Raw genomic sequence first — 11,965 nt, forward strand, 5'->3', positions numbered from 1 at the left:
GGAGGGAGGGAGGGAGGGAGGGAGGGAGGGAGGGAGATCGGTCTTGTTGAGCTTGATGCAGGACTGAGGGACCATGACAGAGGGTGAGATGATCAAGTTATATTGTTTTATTGGGGATGTGTCAAAATGATACCACCATTTTTTACAAAAGTAAAAATGTTATTTTTATTATGTTGTCATTAAAGTGATGGGAAATTTTGAGAATTAAATCATAATTGTAAAAACCAACGAAAAACAAAAAGCAGCTTCTTTTACCCAGCCCCCTCCCCCACGGAGCTGCCCCTCTGGAGGACGGCCTTTTCCACAGGCCGGCACAGGACAGGACAGCGCAGCCCAGCACAGCCCAGCACAGCCCAGCGAAGGAGGCTGAAGTCCTAGAGCAGAGCCAGGGCCTTGCACTTCCCGAGGAAGCGGAACGTGAGCAGAGGGCTAAGCAGAGCGCCAAGCAGAGCACCCACAAAATGGAAGCTGCCGTCCTCATCCTTTCTAGATGTTGGGTACACTAGAGTTCAGTCCACCCATAGTGTCAAGTTCCAGAACTTTCCACCCTGTGACAAGGGACTCACTGGACTCTGATTTCCTGCTCTTAACCTTCCCCCACCCCCGGGCCCCAAACCAACTACCTTTCTGCTTCTATTTCCCCCACCCCCACTTTGGGAGTTGAACTCCCGGCCTCACACTTGCTGGGCAAGTGTCCTTCCACTTGAGCCATGACCCCCATCCTCCAGTTTTCAGCTTGTTTTTCAGATCAGGTCTGGAGCTAACTTGGTTAGACTGGCCCATGGTTGAGAGTCTCCCAAGCGGCTGGGATTACAGGCACACACCACCACACCTGCTGCCTCACACAGAAGTGTTACACGCTTGACTTCAGACACTTGGAGTGAGTACCCTCACAAGCCTACCTTGAGCAATGGATGTGGTCCCCCGAGGATGTCCTGCCCCCACTTGCCTCTGCATGCTCACACCTGAGGAGAGTCCCCCAGGTCCTACCTCCACCACCAGAGCTTCCAGAACTTCCAAAGAGCTCAGCATGGGCTGAGCCTCCCAGAGGATTCCCTCAGGATGAGCAGCGAGGGCTGACCAGGCCTGTAAGCAGGCCTTGGAGAGAAGCTTCCATAAAGGTCAGTCATAAGCCTTGGAATCCTGCTCACAGAGCTATACCTACACACACACTTACACACATGGTCACACTCACAACATATATATACTCACACTCAAACATACACTGCACATGCACATACAACACACACTAACACACAGCATCTACTCACACTCACGTATACATACATACACAGTCACAACATATACACACAACACATGCACACACGACACACACTAACAGCACCTACTCACACACATACATACACACAACACATACTCACACACATACACACTCACTCAAAACACACATTTGTACTCACACATACTGGTCTTCCTTGGCCAGCCTCAACGACCCCTTTTCCTGGTCATGAACCTGAGATGTTAGGATGGCCCAATGGCCCAAGAAGCTTTTTTCCTTTTGATGCTGGTCCTGAGGCTTAACTCAGGGCCTAGGCACTGTCCCTGTGCTTTTGTGCTCCAGGCTGCTACTCTACCACTGAAGCACTTCTAGTAGTTCATTAGAGATAAAAGTCTTATGGACTTTCCTGCCCAGGCTGGCTTTGAACTATGATCCTCACATCTCAGCCTCCTGAGTATCTAGGATTACAGGCAAGAGCCAGCAATGCCTGGCCTGAGAAACTTTTTAAGGACACACAGCTCCATCTAGCTAGAGAAAACTGACTGACAAAACTTCTCCCATTCCCCCTTACCTCCTTCATTTAAAAAAATAGAAGAAGAGGGGCTGGGAAGGTGGCTCAGTGGTAGAGCACTTGCCTTGCATGTCTGAGGCCCTGGCTTCGATTCCTCAGCACCACATAAGCAAAAAGAAAAAAGCCGGAAGTGGCGCTGTGGCTCAAGGGGTAGAGCGCTAGCCTTGAGCTGAAGAGCTGAGGGGCAGCGCCCAGGCCCAGAGTTCAGACCCCATGACCAGACCCCCCCCAAAAAAAATAGAAGAAAAAAAAGGGCTGGGTGCAGGTGGCTCACGCCATAATCCTAGCTACTCAGGAGGATGAGATCTGAGGTTCGTGGTTCAAAACCAGCCTGGGCAGGAAAGTCTGTGAAACTCTTATCTTCAAAGAACCACCAGAAAACTGGAAGTGGCACTGTGGCTCAAGTGGTAGAGCGCTTGCCTTAAGCTGAAGAGCTGAGGGACAGCGCCCATGCCCAGAGTTCAAGCTCCACTACCAACAAAAAAAGACCCATTCCAGAAACAATCCTCCTTTCCCTGGGTACCAGGGCGAACACACAGTGACATAAAACCAATGCCTAAAATTGAGAGAACAAGAGTAACTCTATCTTGCTCAGGTGATATTTCATGATTAACTTTATGCCTTTGTTCTAAGCCCTGGTGGCCAAGATGTTTCTGAAAAGTGCAATTGTATTGAGAGGTATTATTATATTGAAATTGACCAAAACCTGCACAGATTACGGAAAGAGGTTGACTATACTGAAACCATCAGGCCCTAACTACCTCTCCACTCAGATGACCCATCCGGTTCTGTAACCCACTGCTGATGCTAATCGTCCCGGATTGTTACCCTTAGCCCCAAGCCAATCAGATTTGTATTCACATGTAATTCTGTTTGAACACCTGGATAATGTATCTTTTTGTCACCTTGTGATTTTTGCCTTTATAAACCCGCTGGAATGTCGCTCGAGTTCTCCTCCCTCCCTCTGCTGTGTCAGAGTGTATGGGATGAGGCCCGAGCCTAGGCTTGTTCTGAATAAACCTTGAGTTTTGCAGTTTGAGTGTCTGAGTCTCTGGTGGTCTCCCGTGGTCTTTGAGGAGCGGGCACTTCAATTGGGGGCTCATCCGAGATGGGCCAAGAGACCCCCAAGACCCCATACCTTAGTGTCTTTGTTCAGTGTGTGTCCTGTCTTATGTCACTTTCATTTTGGGCCATAGAAGCAGACTACGTAAAAAACTGCAACGCCACAGTCCTGGACCGTGAGGCATTGGATCAGAGTATCCACAGTGGGGAGGACTGTAAGGCATTGGACAGATGTGTCCACGCCACAGTCCTGGACTGTGAGGCATTGGATCAGAGTATCCACAGTGGGGAGGACTGTAAGGCATTGGACAGATGTGTCCATGCCACAGTCCTGGACTGTGAGGCATTGGATCAGAGTATCCATGCTACAGTCCCGAGGGACAAGAAGGACGCTCCATCCCCTGAAGGAAAGAGGTGTTTTGATACCCCACTATCAGAGATAGAGAAGGAAGCCAGGAAGAATTGTTTTTGTCATGACAAGTGTTTACTATTTTGGGGAGAGTGGAGATAGGCAGAGAGGCCAATAGGGCCCAGAGGTCAGAGCAGATATTTTGTCTCACTCCCAAAAGGTGTCATTTGTGTGCTTTGTGTGTCTTTTACTGTTGTGTTTTAATTATTGAAGCTTTCAAAATGGGATGAAATGTTCCCTCCTGCCCTCTAGACCTGGCTGTTGCCCACTGGAAAGAAGTTAAGGAGATTGCTCAAAATCAGAGTCTGGCTATTAAGAAGGAAAGTGGATTGTTGTCTGTTGGGAATTTTCTCTGGCATTTGCCTGACTTTCCAAACCATGCAGCACTGTTCGTTTTGTGCCGTTTGTGTCTGTCTTAATTATGTTTCTTTCTTCGTTTAATGAAACTGCCACTGACTACCTGCAAGTGGCACCAACAAGATCTTAGCCTCAGGCTTTGGCTCAGGGGGTCTAAGCATGGGGGAGAACCTGTCAGTCTGAGGGGAAGGCCACGAGGGACTTCTTTCTCTTGCCCCAAGATGACTGGGAGTTCTCCTCCACTTTGGAAGGCCCCTGGGTCAACGTTTGCAGGAATCTAAAAGAAAAATTCTCTGGAATGTGTACAGGGGGTTTGAGTCCCCCAGTAAGTGGATTTGAGATGTCGCCCCATTCACTGATTTTGTCTTTGTGGCCACTTGTCTATCTTGTTTACTTTGGTATGTTTTCTGAGATGGGAAAGTTCTGTTTGACTGTGGCAGGCTCACTCAGCAGACTCTGGATTCAGCTTGCTGAGTGAGAACGGTGCAGAGTTCTGGTAGGGATGAACTGGGGGTCCATTAGTCCCCAACTGAGCCTTTGGTTGTTGTCTAGTTTTGTTTTAGAATTGGTCCCAGTTTTAAGTGTGGATCCTTGGTTTTGTGTTATTTGTATTTTGTTATGTATTTGAACATCTCTGGGGGAATAAAAGTTCCAGCCTCCAGCTGGGTTCAGCCACAGACCTGCTATACGCTCCTCCCTTTGAGGCATGGAAGGTTGCTGGACTAGTTTGGTTCCCTTCAAGCCTCAGGCTGTATTTTCTCCTTGTGGAGGCTGCCGGCGGGGAGGGTGTAGGAGGTTGTGTGCTTGGTTTGGACTTTTCAGCTAGTCCTGACAATGTAACAATTTGTAAAGTGCTGTTGTCTAAAATTGGATAAAAAAATCAGGCCATTTTAGTTTCAGGTGACCCCCTCCCCTAGCCCTCCTCCAACAGAAGGGATTCAAAGACCCATTGGTGAGTTGCCTTGCTAAAAAAGCAAGCTCTGGGGAAAATGAAGCTTAAAAAAGGTATTTAGTTTAAAAGAAATACTGTCTTAAATTTTTGTTTAAAACTTTAGAAAATGTGCATACAACTGATTTTGATTCGTGTGCACTTTAAGATCTGTATGAGTGGTTTGTATGTGTTTGTGAACATGTTCAAGATAAGGATTGTAAGTATGCTGTACCAATTGAGTGAGTTTAAATTTAAAATATAAAAGGTTATGAGGTTTGCACATTACCAAAAATTTTAAAGAACTTTCACATTGTTTTAAATGGCTTTTTAAGGATTGTTTAATTTGAAAATTAGAAAATCTGGTATTTTAAAATCTAATATTATAAAATGCATTGGCTGTTTGGGATTTAGTTCCATTGGTTAAAATTTGGGGATAAATATTAGAAATTTAAATGTAAAGGTTAGTTTAACACTGTCAAAGACCGTACCTGTTTTGTTTGTTTAAAATTGTGTATTTCATTCAAGAACCAAGAGAAAAGAAAAGGGAAAAACTTAGAAGCCAACAGAAGGCCTATCTTTAGGGGTCGGGGTGAACAGGCAGAAGTGCAGTTCAGCTGGTCATGCATGGTGGGACAGGCCCTGGGAGGAGTCCATGCATGGTGAAAGAGGGCAAGCTGGCACAAATGCAGTTCATCTAACCCTAAAGAATCGGATTGGGTGCGTGCCCATTCCATAGGAGGGGCCAAGTGGCCCATTTTTGTTTTGTCTCTTTTCCCTGCAGATAGACACTGGAAACATGATGGTTAAAATGAGTGATGTGATGATCTGATTAGTATTGCTAAAACTTCCCCTTGGATGTGTTAACATCAAAATTAAGAAGGCCTTAAAAAGAGGGTTAAAAAGTTTATTCATATAATGTGACTTGCTTTTAATGATGTTTTACAATTAGGATGTTGTTAAAAGTTATAAAGGTATTAAGTCTAGCATCTTGGTAGTTATGATGATTGTAATTATTGCATTAAGGAAAAATTGTCATTTGAGTTTAAAATTTTAATGTGTATCTGTTTTAAACAAGCAGCCAAGAGGCAATGAGTGACACTTGGCCTCAAGATTTTAAGGGATTTTTTAAAAATGCAACTAAAAATTAAAGTATGAAATATTAAAGGGGATTAACAAGAAGCTTAAAATTAGGAATGGATTTTTCAATATAAAGTTTAAAATTGTTCTTAACATTGACCTCAAAGTGCACAAAGGAAAAATTAGGATTACCAAAATAATTGTTATTCTAGCTTGCTCTTATAGTTCTTTAAGAGTTTCCAGCAAAGCCCAGAGCAAAGCACAGAATATTCTTACAAGTTTGTCAGATGTAACTTTGACTCTTAATAAGTTTCAGGTAAGAGCATGCTTAAAAGCTACTTCTATGTTGACCACCTTGTTGCTTTTAATTGGAGTAAAGTGGCCTTTTATAAGACTCATTGATCTGAAACTGGTTCGAAGCCAGCCCAGGCAGAAAAAGGTCCCTGTGAGACTGTCGCCTCTACTCAGCCAGCAGAGTGCTGAAAGAGCAAGCAGAGTTGCTTTGGGACTCAGAGTGGCAGAGTGCTAGCCTTGAGCTGTAGAGCTGAGGGACAGCACTCAGGCCCCGAGTTCAAGTCCAGCAACCAGCTAAGGGAAATGCCAATGAGGCATTTATCACAGTGTAGAGAAGACACTCCTGGGACAAGAGCAGTGGAGGAGCATCCAGAGGCAGTAAGCCACTGCTTGGATGGCAGAAATGTCAGACCCTAGAGTCATTTTGTGGCCCTTCAAAAATCGGTCAGAGCCAGGAGGCCATGGGAAGTTTGTAAGCATGCCTAATGTCCATGACTATCTACCTTGTAAGGGACAGGAACTTTCCAGTCCTCTGTGACAGTAGTAAAAAGCTAATGTTATAAAATGTGGGGGATAGTTTAAATCTCAACCCCTTTATGTGCCAAAAGCTCTAATTGGCGGTAACTTTTGAGCTGACTGAAACTTTTGAGCTACATGAAATTCATCTGCTCAGGAAAAAAAGTTTGTAAACCTGAGTGTGTGTTTCTATTGATATCTGCCTGAAGGGCTGCAAAGGTAACTTAGGCATTGTTAGGGTCACTAGAGAATGCATTCCTAAGTCATCCAGAAAGATGCTTTTACAAACCAGAGTGCTAAACAAGCTACACTGCTGTAGCCAGAGAAAAGTTCTGTGCAGTTGTAAAAAGTTAAAATATTGTTCTTAATGACATCTAGCCCTGATAACTCCTTTGTAAAACAGGCTAATGTTATAAGTTCCTGGCTAGGTAGGATCAATGCCCCTGAAGGCAGCTTGAAGAAATTACAGAAGATGGACCTTCACCCATCAACCCCCTTTAAGATCAAGAGTCCAGAGTCAGCTTTGGAAAAACAAGGCAAAATAGATAAAAATAATTAATAGTGTTAACAGGTGTGCAAGTGTGGAGACTGCATCTGTCAGAGATGGTTACAAGACTAAGCCTTCTGTGTTTATTTACAAAAATATCTGGATAGAGAGAAAGTTGTTATTTGGGTAAATTGTCCAGGGCTATTGTCTAAACAGTCTTAAAAATCCATGGGGCCACAGCCTGCCAAGCCTTAACCAGTCTGTGTAGAAATTTGCAGCCCAGCACGAGGTGTGACAGTTCCTTGGGGCCACTGAGAAAGTTCAATGGCAGCCTGACAGTCACCTGGAGGAAATCTACATCATCATACAGACCACCTCCACCGTGGTAAAAGTAGACTGAACTCCTGCCCCATTCCATCACCTAAGACTGCTTCCCAGTTGAAAGCTGCTAAAGCTAAGATCTTGTGGGACATTCTTTTGGGTGATATCCAGAAACCCTCTCTTCCCACAATGGGTACTGGGGACAAGAATATCACTGGCTTGCTCCCCTTAGGCACTTCAGTGCATAGTGACTAGAAATCCACTCTATAGTCACAGCCTAGTTTGGCTCTGGTATGGTAATAACCTGAGTGTGTTATCAATGCAGGTAGTACCTGTGGGCCTTGTTTGCTTAATAAAAACTAGATTGGGGGCCATACTCATGGTACAGAGTACTTACGAATACTCTTCCGTGCATGTTTCTGACTCAGGAGTATGATATTCCCAAGATTGAGAATATGATCAAAACAGAGGGGGGAATGAGAGAACAAGAGTAACTCTATCTTGCTCAGGTGATATTTCATGATTAACTTTATGCCTTTGTTCTAAGCCCTGCTGACCAAGATGTTTCTGAAAAGTGCAATTGTATTGAGAGGTATTATTATGTTGAAATTGACCAAAACCTGCGCAGATTACGGAAAGAGGTTGACTATACTGAAACCATAATGCCTTAACTACCTCCCCACTCAGATGACCCATCGGGTTCTGTAACCCACTGCTGATGCTAATCGCCCTGGATTGAGACCCTTAGCCCCGGGCCAATCAGATTTGTATTCACATGTAATTCTGTTTGAACACCTGGATAATGTATCTTTATGTCACCTTGTGATTTTTGCCTTTATAAACCCTGCTGGAATGTCGCTTGGGGTCTCCTCCCTCCCTCTGCTGTGTCAGAGTATATGGGACGAGGCCCGAGCCTAGGCTTATTCTGAATAAACCTTGCGTTTTGCAGTTTGAGTGTCTGAGTCTCTGGTGGTTTCCCGTAGTCTTTGAGGAGTGGGCACTTCATGAGCAGATGAGATGAGACTCAGGGACAGACTGACCACCTGGTTTGGCTATGGGACCATCAGTGTTGCTGATGACCTCATAAGCAAAATCCCTCCAGGCCCACTGCTGGAGAGTTTCCTGGTACAGGCTAGTTTCTAGAACAGCTTCTAAAAGCAAACCCTCAATCACTGAGGATGACTCTTCCTGACAGCCCTGGGCACACGTTAGAATTTTGCAGATTAAGACTAGGAAAGATCCACTGATCAAAAACTGAGAGGGGATCAAACTGGGCATAGTGGCTCAGGCCCATAATCCTGGTTATTTGGGAGACTGAGATTGGAAGGATCATGGTTTGAGGCCAGCCTTGGCAAAACAATTTGTAAGACCCCATCAGAAAAAAACAATCAACAAACAACAGAAAAAGACAAGTAAATGTGGTGGATCATACCTGTCATGCCAAACTATTTGGGAAGTATAAATAGGAAGATCACAGTCCAGGCTGCCCTGGGCAAAAAGTAAGACCTTATTTGAGAATGACAAGAGAAAAATGACCAAGGGTATGGTTCAAGTGGCAAGAATGGATTCCTAGCAAGCACAAGGCCCTGAATTCAAATTCCAATACTGTTCATTATGGCCCCAATATTCATGGGTCTGACACTGGTGTTGATCCATTTAGAGTTGATACTGGTAAAAGGTGACAGTCAGGGATCCAGTTTTAGTTTTCTACATATGGACATCCAGTTTTCCCAACACCAATTATTGAAGAGGGTGTCTTTTTTTCTGATGCACATTTTTGGCTCTCTCATCAAATGTCAGATGACTGTAAGTGTATAGGTTTATTTTTGGATCTTCTGGTCTATGTCATTGGTCTTTGGGCCTGTTTTTTGTGCCAGTACGAAGCTGATTTGGTTATTATGGCTTTGAGGTCTGGAATTGTGATGCCTCCAACATTGCTTTTTGGCCTAAAATTGCTTTGACTACTCAGGGTCTTTTGTTGTTCCATATGAAATTTTGGATTGTTTTCTTTATCTCGGTGAAGAAAGCCATTGGGATCTTGATGGGGATGGCACTGAATTTGTAGATAAAGCACCCCTGGCAGTATGGCCATCTTCATGATATTATTTCTACCTACCCATGAACATGGGAGGTCTTTCTGTTTCCTGATATCTTCTTCAGTTTCTTTCTTCACATTTTTATCGTATTTGCTATAGAGGTATTTCATTTCTTTGTTTAGATTTATCCCAAAATACATTTGTTTTTTGTTTCGTTTTGTTTTGTTGTCGGTCATGGGGCTTGAACTCTGGGCCTGGATGCCGTCCCTCAGCTCTTCAGCTCAAGGTGAGTGCTCTACCACTTGAGCCACTGCGCCACTTCTGGTTTTCTGGTAGTTTATTGGAGGGTCTCATGCAGTTTCTTGCCCAAGTTGGCTTTGAACCGGATCCTCAGATCTCAGCCTCCTGAGTAGCTAGGATGACAGGCGTGAGCCACTGGTACCCGGCTCCAAAGTACATTTTTGAGGCTTTTGAAACTGAAGTTGTTTTCTTGATTTCACTCTCTGCTTGTTTATTGTTGGTATATAAAAAGGCTATTGATTTTTGTGGGTTAATTTTGTATCCTGCTACTGTGCTGAAGTTATTGACCAGCTCTAGGAGCATAGGGGTGGAGTCTCTGGGGTCCTTTAGATACAGAACCATGTCATCTGCAAAGAGGGATAGTCTGGCTTCTTCCCATAACACGGTCAACATAACACTGGAGCCAGTACAGAGTCCACCCTTCTCCAGACAGGCCAGGTGAGAATCTGCTTAATCCCCGAATCCCAGGTGATCTGTGTGCTCAGGAAATTTCAAGGACCTCTGATATGTTAATGTCACCTCTGGATGGCCTGGTAGGGAGAATTCAGATATGGAATCCTTTTGGTGATTTGTTCATGTGTAGTGAAAAGGAATTTTGGCCTGGCATACTAATACAGTACCCGAGAGTCTGACACAGGAGTGAAGGGTAGATTAGTTAAGACCCAGGGCCTCAGGACAGCATCGAGACCTGGCGAGTGGAAACCAGATGACAGAGACAACATTTCCAGCCACCCTACCCTAGCTTCTTACTTCCTCAAGTTCCAATCACCTTCCTGTGACTCTGTTGGGAGGGTTTGTCCTAGGGTCCTGACTGAGAATTAACAACCAGTCAGGCTGTCCCAGGACCTGACCAATAAAATGCCACCTTCCAAATTGCCTGTTACCTAAGCTGTATAGCCAAGGTATTAAAAAACAAACAACTAAAAAACAACCAACCCTAGACTCAACCACCTAAGAAAGAGCAGCAGAAGCCTTGGACCAGGATATTTTTCTCCTGAATAAAGTCCTTTCCGCTCACCTTTTATTGGCCACGGACTTCATTTTTTTTGAATTCCTGAGACAGTCTGAAAGAACAGCAGTGGCTGCATGACGCTGCCACACTAGCAGGCGGCGCCTGCTGCTGAGCTGCATCCTGGCTGTCTGCTGACTCTGGGAACTAGAAGGGCCGTGAGGCGAAGGAGCTCTGTCCACAGTAAATGGTAGACGAAATCAGTACTAAGCAGATTGCAAGTGCGAGGCCAGACAGGGCCACAGAGCAAGACTTTGTCTCCAGAAAACAAAGACAACTTTAAAATAGTTTCAGTGAGAAGAAACCCGAGCAGAGCTGAGCCAAAGATGTCAGTCACAAGAGGTCCCTGCACTGGCCTCTTTCCCTACGGAGAGGATTCGTTTCTCCTTCCTACGCTTCAGGCTTTCTACAGAAGTCCTTTCATGGTCTGATGGCACAGAGACTCTTTTCTTTTTTATTCTGGCAAATGAGTTCCTATTAGCAGTGTCATCGTTGTATGTCCTCCTCCTCCTCCTCCTCCTCCTCCTCTTCCTCCTGTTCTTCCCTCTTTCTTCTTGTCTCTGTAGGAAGACAGTCTTTCTCTCTGCCCCTCCTCCCATCCATGTCCTCTCTGTATCTACCCTTCATTTCCCTACATCCTGAGTGAAGAGCCTAGAACCAGTCTTCAGATTCTGTTTTTATTTCCTGTAGAGCACCAGAGGCCAACCCTCCTCCATCCCCACCCTATTTCCTTGAAAAACCCAGACGGCTATTTGTCTCTTTGCACAACTTGGCCTTGGTGGTCAAGCTGTTTATGTGCAGAAGGGGTGACGTCACGTGCTGGGCGAGGCCATGCACAGCATTTCCAGCCTGTTTAGGATACCGTGTATTTGTTGGAGAATTTAAAATCACTCAGAGCCTAAATAGAAAATAACTCCCCCCCCACACACACACACTGCTTTTAACTCTGTGTTGTCACCTTCAGCTGATATCGAGTCCTAGAACATCAAGGCCAGATTCCAGATGCCACATGGTGGTGGCGGCACGGCCTCCATCCCACCCCTTGAGCCCCGTCCTGTCTATTGAAGAGCTACAATGATCAGAGCTGCATGCCCTGGCCGGGCTTGCACACTGGGCTTCTGGGACAGGCAGGGCAGCCAGGAGGAAGGCAGGAGAGGGGCTGAGCCTCCCCTCCTCCTTCTTGGTTCCTTCCCAAGGGTCTGCCCTCTCTGCTCCATGTCTTGGCCCTGCAAAGCCCCAGAGTTGATTTTATGGAAGCTTTGGGATGATGGGACAAGGCTCCATTGCTTCCAGCTACTGGAGGAGGTATGGGAACTTCATCCAAAAAGAATGGCTTGCAAAGGAAGAAGGAGGGG

Source organism: Dipodomys ordii, unplaced genomic scaffold (assembly GCF_000151885.1).
Source record: "Dipodomys ordii isolate 6190 unplaced genomic scaffold, Dord_2.0 Scaffold378, whole genome shotgun sequence".
In the NCBI taxonomy this organism is placed as follows: domain Eukaryota; kingdom Metazoa; phylum Chordata; class Mammalia; order Rodentia; family Heteromyidae; genus Dipodomys; species Dipodomys ordii.